The 10,161-nt window shown below is 45.0% G+C and overlaps 6 non-coding genes across 6 annotated transcripts; 2 read left to right on the forward strand and 4 right to left on the reverse strand.

Annotated features, from left to right (window-relative positions):
* Window positions 1-7,395: 7,395 nt before the first annotated feature.
* Window positions 7,396-7,468, reverse strand: trnak-cuu (transfer RNA lysine (anticodon CUU)). The gene has a single exon. It is a non-coding gene; the product is annotated as a tRNA-Lys (tRNA).
* A 117-nt stretch (window positions 7,469-7,585) lies between these two features.
* Window positions 7,586-7,667, forward strand: trnas-aga (transfer RNA serine (anticodon AGA)). Its single transcript has one exon. It is a non-coding gene; the product is annotated as a tRNA-Ser (tRNA).
* Window positions 7,668-8,475: 808 nt separating this feature from the next.
* Window positions 8,476-8,548, reverse strand: trnak-cuu (transfer RNA lysine (anticodon CUU)). Its single transcript has one exon. It is a non-coding gene; the product is annotated as a tRNA-Lys (tRNA).
* Window positions 8,549-8,666: 118 nt separating this feature from the next.
* On the forward strand, window positions 8,667-8,748 carry trnas-aga (transfer RNA serine (anticodon AGA)). Its single transcript has one exon. It is a non-coding gene; the product is annotated as a tRNA-Ser (tRNA).
* An 851-nt stretch (window positions 8,749-9,599) lies between these two features.
* trnan-guu (transfer RNA asparagine (anticodon GUU)) lies at window positions 9,600-9,673 on the reverse strand. Its single transcript has one exon. It is a non-coding gene; the product is annotated as a tRNA-Asn (tRNA).
* Window positions 9,674-9,892: 219 nt separating this feature from the next.
* On the reverse strand, window positions 9,893-9,966 carry trnan-guu (transfer RNA asparagine (anticodon GUU)). The gene has a single exon. It is a non-coding gene; the product is annotated as a tRNA-Asn (tRNA).
* Window positions 9,967-10,161: the final 195 nt, after the last annotated feature.

Genomic DNA, 10,161 nt, shown 5'->3' on the forward strand with positions numbered 1-10,161 from the left:
CTGTTAGTGAACATCTGATGTCTTCTGGAAGCAGATTCCATCTACCGCGGCGTAATGGCTAAACGCTGACTCGCCTTGTTTGGAGTGAACCCTTGTTATCTCTAACTGACTTGCTCCTGATGATCTGAGAAACCTGTTTAATATATAAGCATATCTGAAATGTATTTAGGTCCTAGACTTTGAAGTTGATTCTAAAAATAACTGGTAACCAGTGTAAGGACCTGAGGATTGGAGTGATATGCTCAGATTTGTACTACGTTGTACTCATGTTTCAGGAATGACTTTTGGCTTGATCTGGACAAAAACAACAAAAGTTTCTTGTTCGTTTTCGGTCTGATTTTGCCCAACTATGATCCGGGGCCTTTCACGTTTGATGTGAACTTTAAAACCACTGCATCAAAGAAACCAGGTCAGCCTAAATAACTGATCAGATCCATTACGGGTGACCGCAAAAGTGCAAGAAGGAGTGTTTCGCATGAACGACATTCAAGTGACCCCTGCAGCAAAAGACACGCATTGTTTCTGCTCGGTCTCGAACCGAGGACCTTTCGCGTGTTAGGCGAACGTGATAACTACTACACTACAGAAACATGTACAAATCCTGCAAACGTTGTCTATCTCGCACTGGTTTAAAACAGACCACGCAAGCGTTGTACTTATGTTTCAGGAATGATGTTTGACTTGATTTTGGTCAAAAGCAACACAAGGTTCTTGTCAGATTTCGGTCTGATTTTGCCCAGTTACGATCCGGGGCCTATCACGTGTGATGTGGCATTAAAACCACTGCAACAGAAATCACAGAAACCCCACAACAACTTTTTTTTATTTCTGTAAGTTTTGCTACTGGCACACAAATAGACAACCCGTTTCCACTCAGATTTCAACTAGGGACCTTTCAAGTCAGGAGAATGCGACAGTCACTAAAAGAACATAGCCTGTGACATAATAGAGGCTTAATTTGACAATCCCAAAATGCTTTCAATCAGGCTGATACGCAGTGCAGCTACATTTTTTACCGAAGGCATCTGCTCTGCTGGACACCAAAACCTGCATACTGCTTCTGCTCAGTCTCTAGTGGCAACGTGTTTGTGTGAACCAACAAGCGGCCTCGTGGCACAACTGTAGTGCGTCTGACTCCAGATCAGAAGATTGCATATTCGAATCACGTCGTGGTCACTGGTTCTTTGTGCGTAGTTGTTTTGTTAACAATGCCTTGTGGCTGCTTTCGCACACTCTGGCTTTAGTGACTGCTGCAAGCTAATCGGTCGCCGTGACCCTGCGGCAGAATCAGAAGGAGCTTTTTGCACCTACTTGATTGTCCACTTTAAAACCGGTGGACGTTTAGGATTTTTTTATGTAGAGGTGAGGTTCAAAATGTGAAGACAGTGTTAAGACGTGTCGTGAAAAAGATCCGCGCTTCTCCTTCCATACTTTTGAATTGTTGGCAACCTGGACACAACACTGTGTATCCAGCATTTGTTGCCTGAGGCTTCAGAGCATGATAATTTAAAAGGTAAATACTTTGTGCTCACTTGACTTTGGATTATGCAAAGGGGCTCAAAGTAGGAGGAGCCCAGAAAGCCTCATAAACGAGATCAGTGGGAATTTGTTTGGGAATATTTGCCCCTTCACTTCCATGATTAGATACCTCCAGACTCGCCCCGGTCATCTTTAATTATCCCCCCTATTTATGTCATCAAATGGGTTTCCCTTAACAAAAGAGTGGTTCAGGACTCATCTTCCAGCAGCTCTGGAGAGTTGTGGCAAGTCTTCACAACTTTACACCGGGCAATCATTTACATTTACATTTACATTTAGTCATTTAGCAGACGCTTTTTATCCAAAGCGACTTACAGGTGGGGTAGGCAATAGAAGCAATTGGGATAGCATAAGTACAATAAAAGCATAAGTGCAATCAAAAATGGATTTTTTTTTAAAGAGTAGAGAAGAAAATAGAGTTAGAACAGATCAGTCAGATGTTGACGGAAGAGCTGTGTTTTCAGACATTTCCTAAATATGGCTACAGAATCTGCAGATCTTGTAGCAGCAGGCAGATCATTCCACATACGTGGAACAGATCCGGAGAAGGTGCGTGAGAGAGATTTTTTACCTTTTTGGGATGGCACCACAGGACACTGTTCGTTGCAGAGCGTAGGGATCTGGCGGGTACATATGTCTGCAGTAGCGAGTGAAGATAAGGTGGTGCCGAACCAGTGGTGGTCATGTAGGCCAGAAGCAGAGTCTTGAATTTGATGCGAGCGACTATAGGGAGCCAATGTAGCTTAATGAATAGAGGAGTGACTTGTGCTCTCTTTGGTTCATTAAAGATAACTCTTGCCGCAGCATTCTGGATCATCTGTAGAGGTTTGGTTGTGCCAGCTGGAAGTCGACCCAGTAGCGCATTGCAGTAGTCCAGTCTGAACAGGACCAGAGCCTTTACTGGGACTTGCTTATATTGTAGAGGATGAATCTACAGGACCGGGCGGTGCTAGCAATTTGATCTGTGAAGTTGAGCTGATCATCGATCACCACTCCCAGGTTTCTTGCCTTTCTGGAAGATGTGATGGTTGATGAGCCCAGTTGAATGGAGAGGCTGTGATGAGTCTTTGTATCGGCCGGGATTGCAAGCAGTTCTGTTTTTTTTAAAAGGTTCAGCTGCAGGTGATGGTCGTTCATCCAGAGCGAGATGTCAATGAAGGGGAGGAGGGATACCGGTCTGTAGTTTTCTAACAGTTTAGGATTAAGAGTAGGTTTTTTTAGTAGTGGGGTAATACGGGCCTCTTTGAAGAGTGTAGGAAATGTACCAGTGGTGAGAGATCAGTTGATAATGTGGGTCTGAGAGGGAACAACCGTTGGGGAAATGGCCTGGATGAGATGACTGGGGATGGGATCTAGGGGGCAGGTAGTCGGGTTGTTCGAAGAAATGACCTTGGAAACATCCTCTTCAGATACGAGAGAGAACGAGGGGAGCAAGCATGTGTCTGGGAATTGGGCGTGGTCAAGAGGCGGTGGCGCAGAGAATTGATTGCTGATACCGGCGTTTTATTTACAAAGAACGACACAAAATCGTCAGCTGTTAAGTCCGATGGAGGTGAGGGGGTAGGCGGGCAAGACGAGCAGAAAAGGTTTTAAAGGGAGTACGAGGGTCAGGAGAGTTACTGATTTTAGCGTGGTAGTACTGGCTTTTCGCATAGGAGACATCCGCAGAGAAAGAAGAGAGAATAGACTGATAAAGAGAGAGGTCGGTAGGTTATTTTGATTTGCGCCACTTTCTCTCAGCAGACCTGATAGAGGCGCGATGTTCACAGAGAACATCAGACAACCAGGGGGCAGAAGGAGATGTACAAGATGGCCTAGATCTGAGAGGGCATCAGATATCTAAGCAGGAGGTTAATGTGGAGCAAAGGGTGTGAGTGGCGGTGTTAGCTTCAAGGAGAGAGAACTGTTTAGGGGGTGGGAGAGTGGCAGAGACTGCAGAGGATAAGCGGGAGGGAGAGAGTGATTGAAGGTTGCGTTGGAATGTGACCAGTGGGGAAGCATGTGTAGTGTCTGGAGAAGTTAAGTCGAGATCAAGAGTGATGAGGAAATGATCTGACTTGTGCAGCGGGGTGGCCTGGGAGTGATGGGTGAAACAATGGCGTGTGTAGATAAGATCAAGTTGATTACCAGCTTTACGAGTCACTGAAGTTGGGACTCGCTTGAGGTCAAACAACGCAAAATCCATTTAGGATTGGCGCAGCTGCTTCTGCAGCCTGTGGGATTCCGACTTCTTCTATTAAGGTCCTGAGCAGATGGTCATTTATGCCATTAGAATCCTATATAAGCCTGGATTCTAAAACCATACTGGATGCTCAGCAGGTGTACTCCACAAGCTTAAGGAACTTACTTTGCATTTACTGGTGGTGGTGGCTTAAGTATAGGTTACTTATAGCACGGCTTTGGCAAGCCTCATATTAGCCTTCGTATGCTTTGGGTAAATTCTGTCGGCTTGCTTAAGCCCATTCAGCCTGTGCAGGCTCCTGGATATTCTGTTGACTTGTGCAAGCCCATTCAGCCTGTGCAGGCTCCTGGAAATTCTGTTGGCTTGTGCAAGCCCATTCAGCCTGTGCAGGCTTCTGGAAATTCTGTTGGCCCGTGCAAGCCCATTCAGCCTGTGCAGGCTTCTGGAAATTCTGTTGGCTTGTGCAAGCCCATTCAGCCTGTGCAGGCTCTGTCGTTTTTATGTTTGTTGTTTATTTTATCTTTTCTTTATGTGCTTTTGCAAGCCCATTCAGCCTGTGCAGGTTCTGTTAAAAACAGTGATATGCAACTATTTACCCTTAAAAATGTTGTGATTGCTACATTCAATAGAAGTATGATATAACATCATGTTCATGTTTCAACCATGAATGACAGGCACATACTTTCTCCTTTAGGAACCTCAGGGAGATGAATCATCCGGTGCGTTGATTTTTGTTTACCTTCTCTTCTGGGGTAGGCTCCGCCCCTGCCTTATCTTCAGGCAGGAACATCAGAATCATTTTTTTATGATTCCTTCATCGGACGGGACCTATGCTCAAAGATCTTTAACATTATAATTTAAATCTATGTTTGATAAATATCATATATCGTTTTATGTTTCCTGAGTCTTTCTGGTAGAACTATATATTTCCTTTGGAAAAGTATTGTTCTGACACAAAGTGACATTTTCCGTTATTTCTACCAATTGCATAATATACATTTTTTGGAAAAATAAATGAATGCTCAAGTGTGCCACACGCTGTTCAATAAAGCTATTTACAGAAGGGGATGTCACTGTTAATACAATAGTTTTTTCAAAGTAGAATTTGTACACAAACACATTTAAAGGGCCGCAAATCCAGGTGTTTTCTGCAATGTAAAAATAGTCAGTGGTATTCCCAGAATGTCTGTGTAAACGGTCAGCTCAAAATACATCACATATCTTTCATTACAATACGATGAACACTGCCATTTGTGGCTGCAATGGAAAACATGGTGTTTTGGTGTGTGTCTCTTTAAATGCAAATGAGCTTCTGGTCCCCTCCCCGTATCCAAAATATGACATAGAGCCCTTACATATGTGCTTTGGATGCAGCAAGACAAGCATTTAGGCATTTGGCAGATGCTTTTATCCAAAGCGACTCACATTGCTTTATCCTATACATCTTACACAGGTATTTGCAATCCCCTGTGATCGAACTCACAACCTTGCGTTGTTAACGCAATGCTCTTACCACTGAGTTACAGGAAAGCTATATGGCAGAAAGCGCAATTACGTCTGTAAAGCCTTGTCCAACCAAAACCACACACTAACTGCAATAAAAATAGCCTTAATGCCTTCTTCATAAATACGAATTAAATGGAAAAGGACATAACACTGAACTCAACAAGAAAGACACTGGTATAATTTTCTTTCAATACGCTTTACAGAAATAATGTCACAATGTCACAAGTCTTCTAAACCGAGGGGCACTATGCGTTTTACTACTAACATTACAACATAACACATGTCTTTGGACCAATGTACAGTCTCAGGTTTAGCCGTGAACATGTAAACAACAGCCGCTAACGTGTTAAACATATTATTTAAGAAAGGCGATTTCAAAACGATGTGTTATACTTACTTCTTTCGGAGATGAAGCTTGATCGCGAACAGCTGGTACTTATCCGCTCTTGAGAATATAATTTTTTGGACGAAATAAATCCATATTATACTGACAGGCCAGCGGGTCACGGAGCATAGATTTTTCAACCTTTCTGGCTACAGGTAGCTCTAGCTCCCGACCTAGGGGTTGCATCGACTCGCGGTCATTTCCAACAAGTCCTGGCTCGTTTCTCTAAATCTTTCCGGACCAGAGATACGGACCAGTTTATGTTGGTTTGTTGACCTGAAAAAAGTGCTTCTTGCCCGGAAGCTGAGTTCTCGGCGTCTGGGCCGGGACTTTCGATCGTTAAACACCGGCCACCGAAGTCGCAGGGGACCAAACTTGGGCTCGTTGGAAAGGTCTCCTCCTGGCCTCCGTTTATGTTCCATTTTACATCCAACAACAGCACACATGTGTTGTTTCATAGACATTTTTGTCGCTGGCTAGTGGCTTCATCTGCTCTTGCCTGAAAATGGCTGACAACGTGTCATTGGCGGTAGATGGAACTACGCGCTCATAAGGCGGAGTCTGTGAGCGGTCATGGGCAGGCGTAAACAGTGTGACATCAGATTGTTAGGGGATTGCCAACAGCCTGTTTTGTGTCACTGTTGTGGTTTAAAGAAGATTACAATAGTGTACAGGTAAATAGGTAAATAGTGTAAATAGCAGACTTACGTACTAAAGTTGCCTTTCCTTGTGATCCATATCAGAACTGATTATATCTCAAAATATTAGATCAAGTATGACATTGTTAATTTAAAATGCTTTTAATACAATTAATGATGCTAAATATATATGGATAAAAACAGAATTGTCTTGCATTTTTTAGCATTTTCTGCAAAATGGACGACACTGTTTATACCTGATAAACTGAAGCTCACGGTAACGGTTAGGGGCAGGAGATTTCTGACACATTTACATTTATGCATTCGGCTGATGCTTTTATCCAAAGCCACTCAGACTTCCATTGCCTTATACTATAAATTTGTTTCTGAGTATGTTGGAAAGTGCTCAACTATGAAGAAGATGCTGAAACATCAGAGACTGAGAAGAACCTGTCGATGACTAGTTTGTTCATTACTTTAAGTCCCACTAAAGGTAGACTGTTCTAATATTTAATTAGAATTTTGATTTGGCAAATTATTTTAATATGAAATCATGTCCAAAGATGACACATCCGTGTCTGAATGGGTGTTGTCAGTGGGAAAAGGGTGTGCATGGTTTGTCTCTGTTATGTTTTCCACCTTAAAACAGTTTCCAAACATTCTTCCAAATATCTCTCTTCATGTCCAACAGAAAGAAATGTATACATGTTTGGATTAACTTGAGGGGGAGTAATTCATGACAGAATTTTTACATTTTTGGGTGTGGAGTATCCATTTAAAGGTCCAGTCAGTGAAATCTAGTGGCAAGGTTGCGGATTGTAACCAACTGCTCACTCCACCCGCGCTGTATGTAGATAGAAGTAACTCATTCTAAGGTAATAGGCTAGACACGTTTATTTTTTATAGCACATTTCATAAACAAGAGCAATTCAATTCAAGTGCTTTTGCTTGGACAAGTTGCTAGTTTTGACTCGGAATTAATGGCCAAAAGCGTATCAAAACTAAATGAGCATCATGCTCATTTTCAGAGAACCCCCTTTGGAAACATAAGAGTGAGGAAGTTGCACTTGTCTCAAGAAAATCCCAGCACTAGGTCTGGTGGACGGGGCACCTTTGGAAAGGGCCCCTGACTGGGGTAGCCCTGGAGCCCAACGTGTGGCTCGAACCCACGACCCTGAGATTAAGAGTCTCATGCTCTACCGACTGAGCTAGGCGGGCTGGATGCTTCGGACAGCCCTTGTCTGTCAGTGTTTCCAAACGGTCAGGCGAGGTTGTAAGAGCCATCGCTGGGGAAGTCCCTGTCGAAAAGAATGCGAGACGACATATAAACCCTGAGTAGTCGTGGCCGAGTGGTTAAGGCGATGGACTAGAAATCCATTGGGGTCTCCCTGCGCAGGTTCGAATCCTGCCGACTACGTTTGCGGTGTATTAAGCTTAGATGTTCATTTGTATCTCTAGAGGCGAAAGAGCAAACTTCATCTTGTCTGAGCCCTGTGCAGCCGTCTGTTAGCTCGCTTTGATCGTGTGGTTGGTTAGTACTCTGTGTTGTGGTCTCAGCGAATCTGGATCGAGGCAACTTTTTGGGGGGGTTAAATAAACTGCTTCCCGCTCGCTTTGGAGATGTGTTGGTGGCGAACGCCTTCAATCGGGCGAACAACGCACTGCAATTTGTTCAAAAAGAGCCGCGCCAAGCACTTCTTCAGCTGTTCTTTAGAATGTTTAAACCCAGCTCATCCAAGCTATTGGAAAGCGGCAAAGAAGAGGCTTAACTCCCCGTCGGGGAATCATTTCGGAGGAGGCTTGGCGGAAGAACTTGGCACGTACCGACACAAGCCCAGACAGCTCAGCTCGGTCTGGGAGGAGCCTCCTCATCATTTCTGTCTTACGGCGTGACATGCGGAGATACTGTCCAACCTACTAACGAGGATTATACTTCTCAAATCGTAGTTCTTCTTTCTGTTGTTCACTGCTAGTACACGTGCAGAGAAATGAAAAGTCTTTCCGACTTGCATTGAAAATGTGGGGTCGCTACTCTGATTCTTAATTTTGACTCGGAATTAATGGCCAAAAGCGTCGCAAAACTAAATGAGCGTCATGCTCATTTTCAGAGAACCCCCTTTGGAAACATAAGAGTGAGGAAGATGCACTTGTCTCAAGAAAATCCCAGCACTAGGTCTGGTGGACGGGGCACCTTTGGAAAGGGCCCCTGACTGGGGTAGCCCTGGCGCCCAACGTGGGGCACGATCCCACGACCCTGAGATTAAGAGTCTCATGCTCTACCAACTGAGCTAGCCGGGCTGGATGCCTCGGACAGCCGTTGTCTGTCAGTGTTTCCAAACGGTCAGGCGAGGTTGTAGGGTGCCATCGCTGGGGAAGTCCCTGTCGAAACGAATGCGAGACGACATATAAGCCCTGTGTAGTCGTGGCCGAGTGGTTAAGGCGATGGACTAGAAATCCATTGGGGTCTCCCTGCGTAGGTTCGAATCCTGCCGACTACGTTTGCGGTGTATTAAGCTCAGATGCTGATTTGTATCTCTAGAGGCGAAAGAGCAAACTTCATCTCGTCTGAGCCCTGTGCAGCCGTCTGTTAGCTCGCTTTGATCGTGTGGTTGGTTAGTACTCTGTGTTGTGGTCTCAGTGAATCCGGATCGAGCCAACTTTTTGGGGGGGGCTTGAATAAACTGCTTCCCGCTCGCTTTGGAGATGTGTTGGTGGCGAACGCCTTCAATCGGGCAAACAACGCACTGCAATTTGTTCAAAAAGAGCCGCGCCAAGCACTTCTTCAGCTGTTCTTTAGAATGTTTAAACCCAGCTCATCCAAGCTATTGGAAAGCGGCAAAGAAAAGGCTTAACTCCCCGTCGGGGAATCATTTCGGAGGAGGCTTGGCGGAAGAACTTGGCACGTACCGACACAAGCCCAGACAGCTCAGCTCGGTCTGGGAAGAGCCTCCTCATCATTTCTGTCTTACGGCGTGACATGCGGAGATACTGTCCAACCTACTAACGAGGATTATACTTCTCAAATCATAGTTCTTCTTTCTGTTGTTCACTGCTAGTACACGTGCAGAGAAATGAAAAGTCTTTCCGACTTGCATTGAAAATGTGGGGTCGCTACTCCGATTCTTAATCTCTTGGAAACAGTTTCAGTCCGTATTGCACTTGCTGAGGTGTCAGGCATGGTCCAGCAGTCAGGACTCCTCGTTTCACCCATGCGGTCCGGGTTTAACTCCCGGCTTTAGAAGCCAAAGGCATCTTTTCTTTCAGTGTGTAAGACTCTGTTGAGTAAGCTACACTGGCGGGCCTCAGCATTTTGGGGTCAGAAAACTGCAGCTGGTCGCCACAAAGCTTTCGTCCCTGGGTGGGCTTGAACGACCATCCTTACGGTTAACAGCCGAACGCGCTAACCGATTGCGCCACAGAGACGGTTGTCATGGGTTTTGCTTGGACAAGTGGCTAGTTTTGACTCCTGGTTTCACCCAAGCGGTCCGGGTTTAACTCCCGCTTTAGAAGCCAAAGGCATCTTTTCTTTCAGTGTGTTTGCAAAGCCGTATTGTTTTAGAGTAAGACTCTGTTGAGTAAGCTCCACTGGCGGGCCTCAGCATTTTGGGGTCAGAAAACTGCAGCTGGTCGCCACAAAGCTTTCGTCCCTGGGTGGGCTTGACACACCATCCTTTCGGTTAACAGCCGAACGCGCTAACCGATTGCGCCACAGAGACGGTTGTCATGGGTTTTGCTTGGACAAGTCGCTAGTTTTGACTCGGAATTAATGGCCAAAAGCGTATCAAAACTAAATGAGCGTCATGCTCATTTTCAGAGAACCCCCTTTGGAAACATAAGAGTGAAGAAGTTGCACTTGTCTCAAGAAAATCCCAGCACTACGTGGAGTTTCCAAACGGTCAGGCGAGGTTGTA

Source organism: Triplophysa dalaica, chromosome 5, assembly GCF_015846415.1.
Source record: "Triplophysa dalaica isolate WHDGS20190420 chromosome 5, ASM1584641v1, whole genome shotgun sequence".
NCBI classification, from domain to species: Eukaryota; Metazoa; Chordata; class Actinopteri; order Cypriniformes; family Nemacheilidae; genus Triplophysa; species Triplophysa dalaica.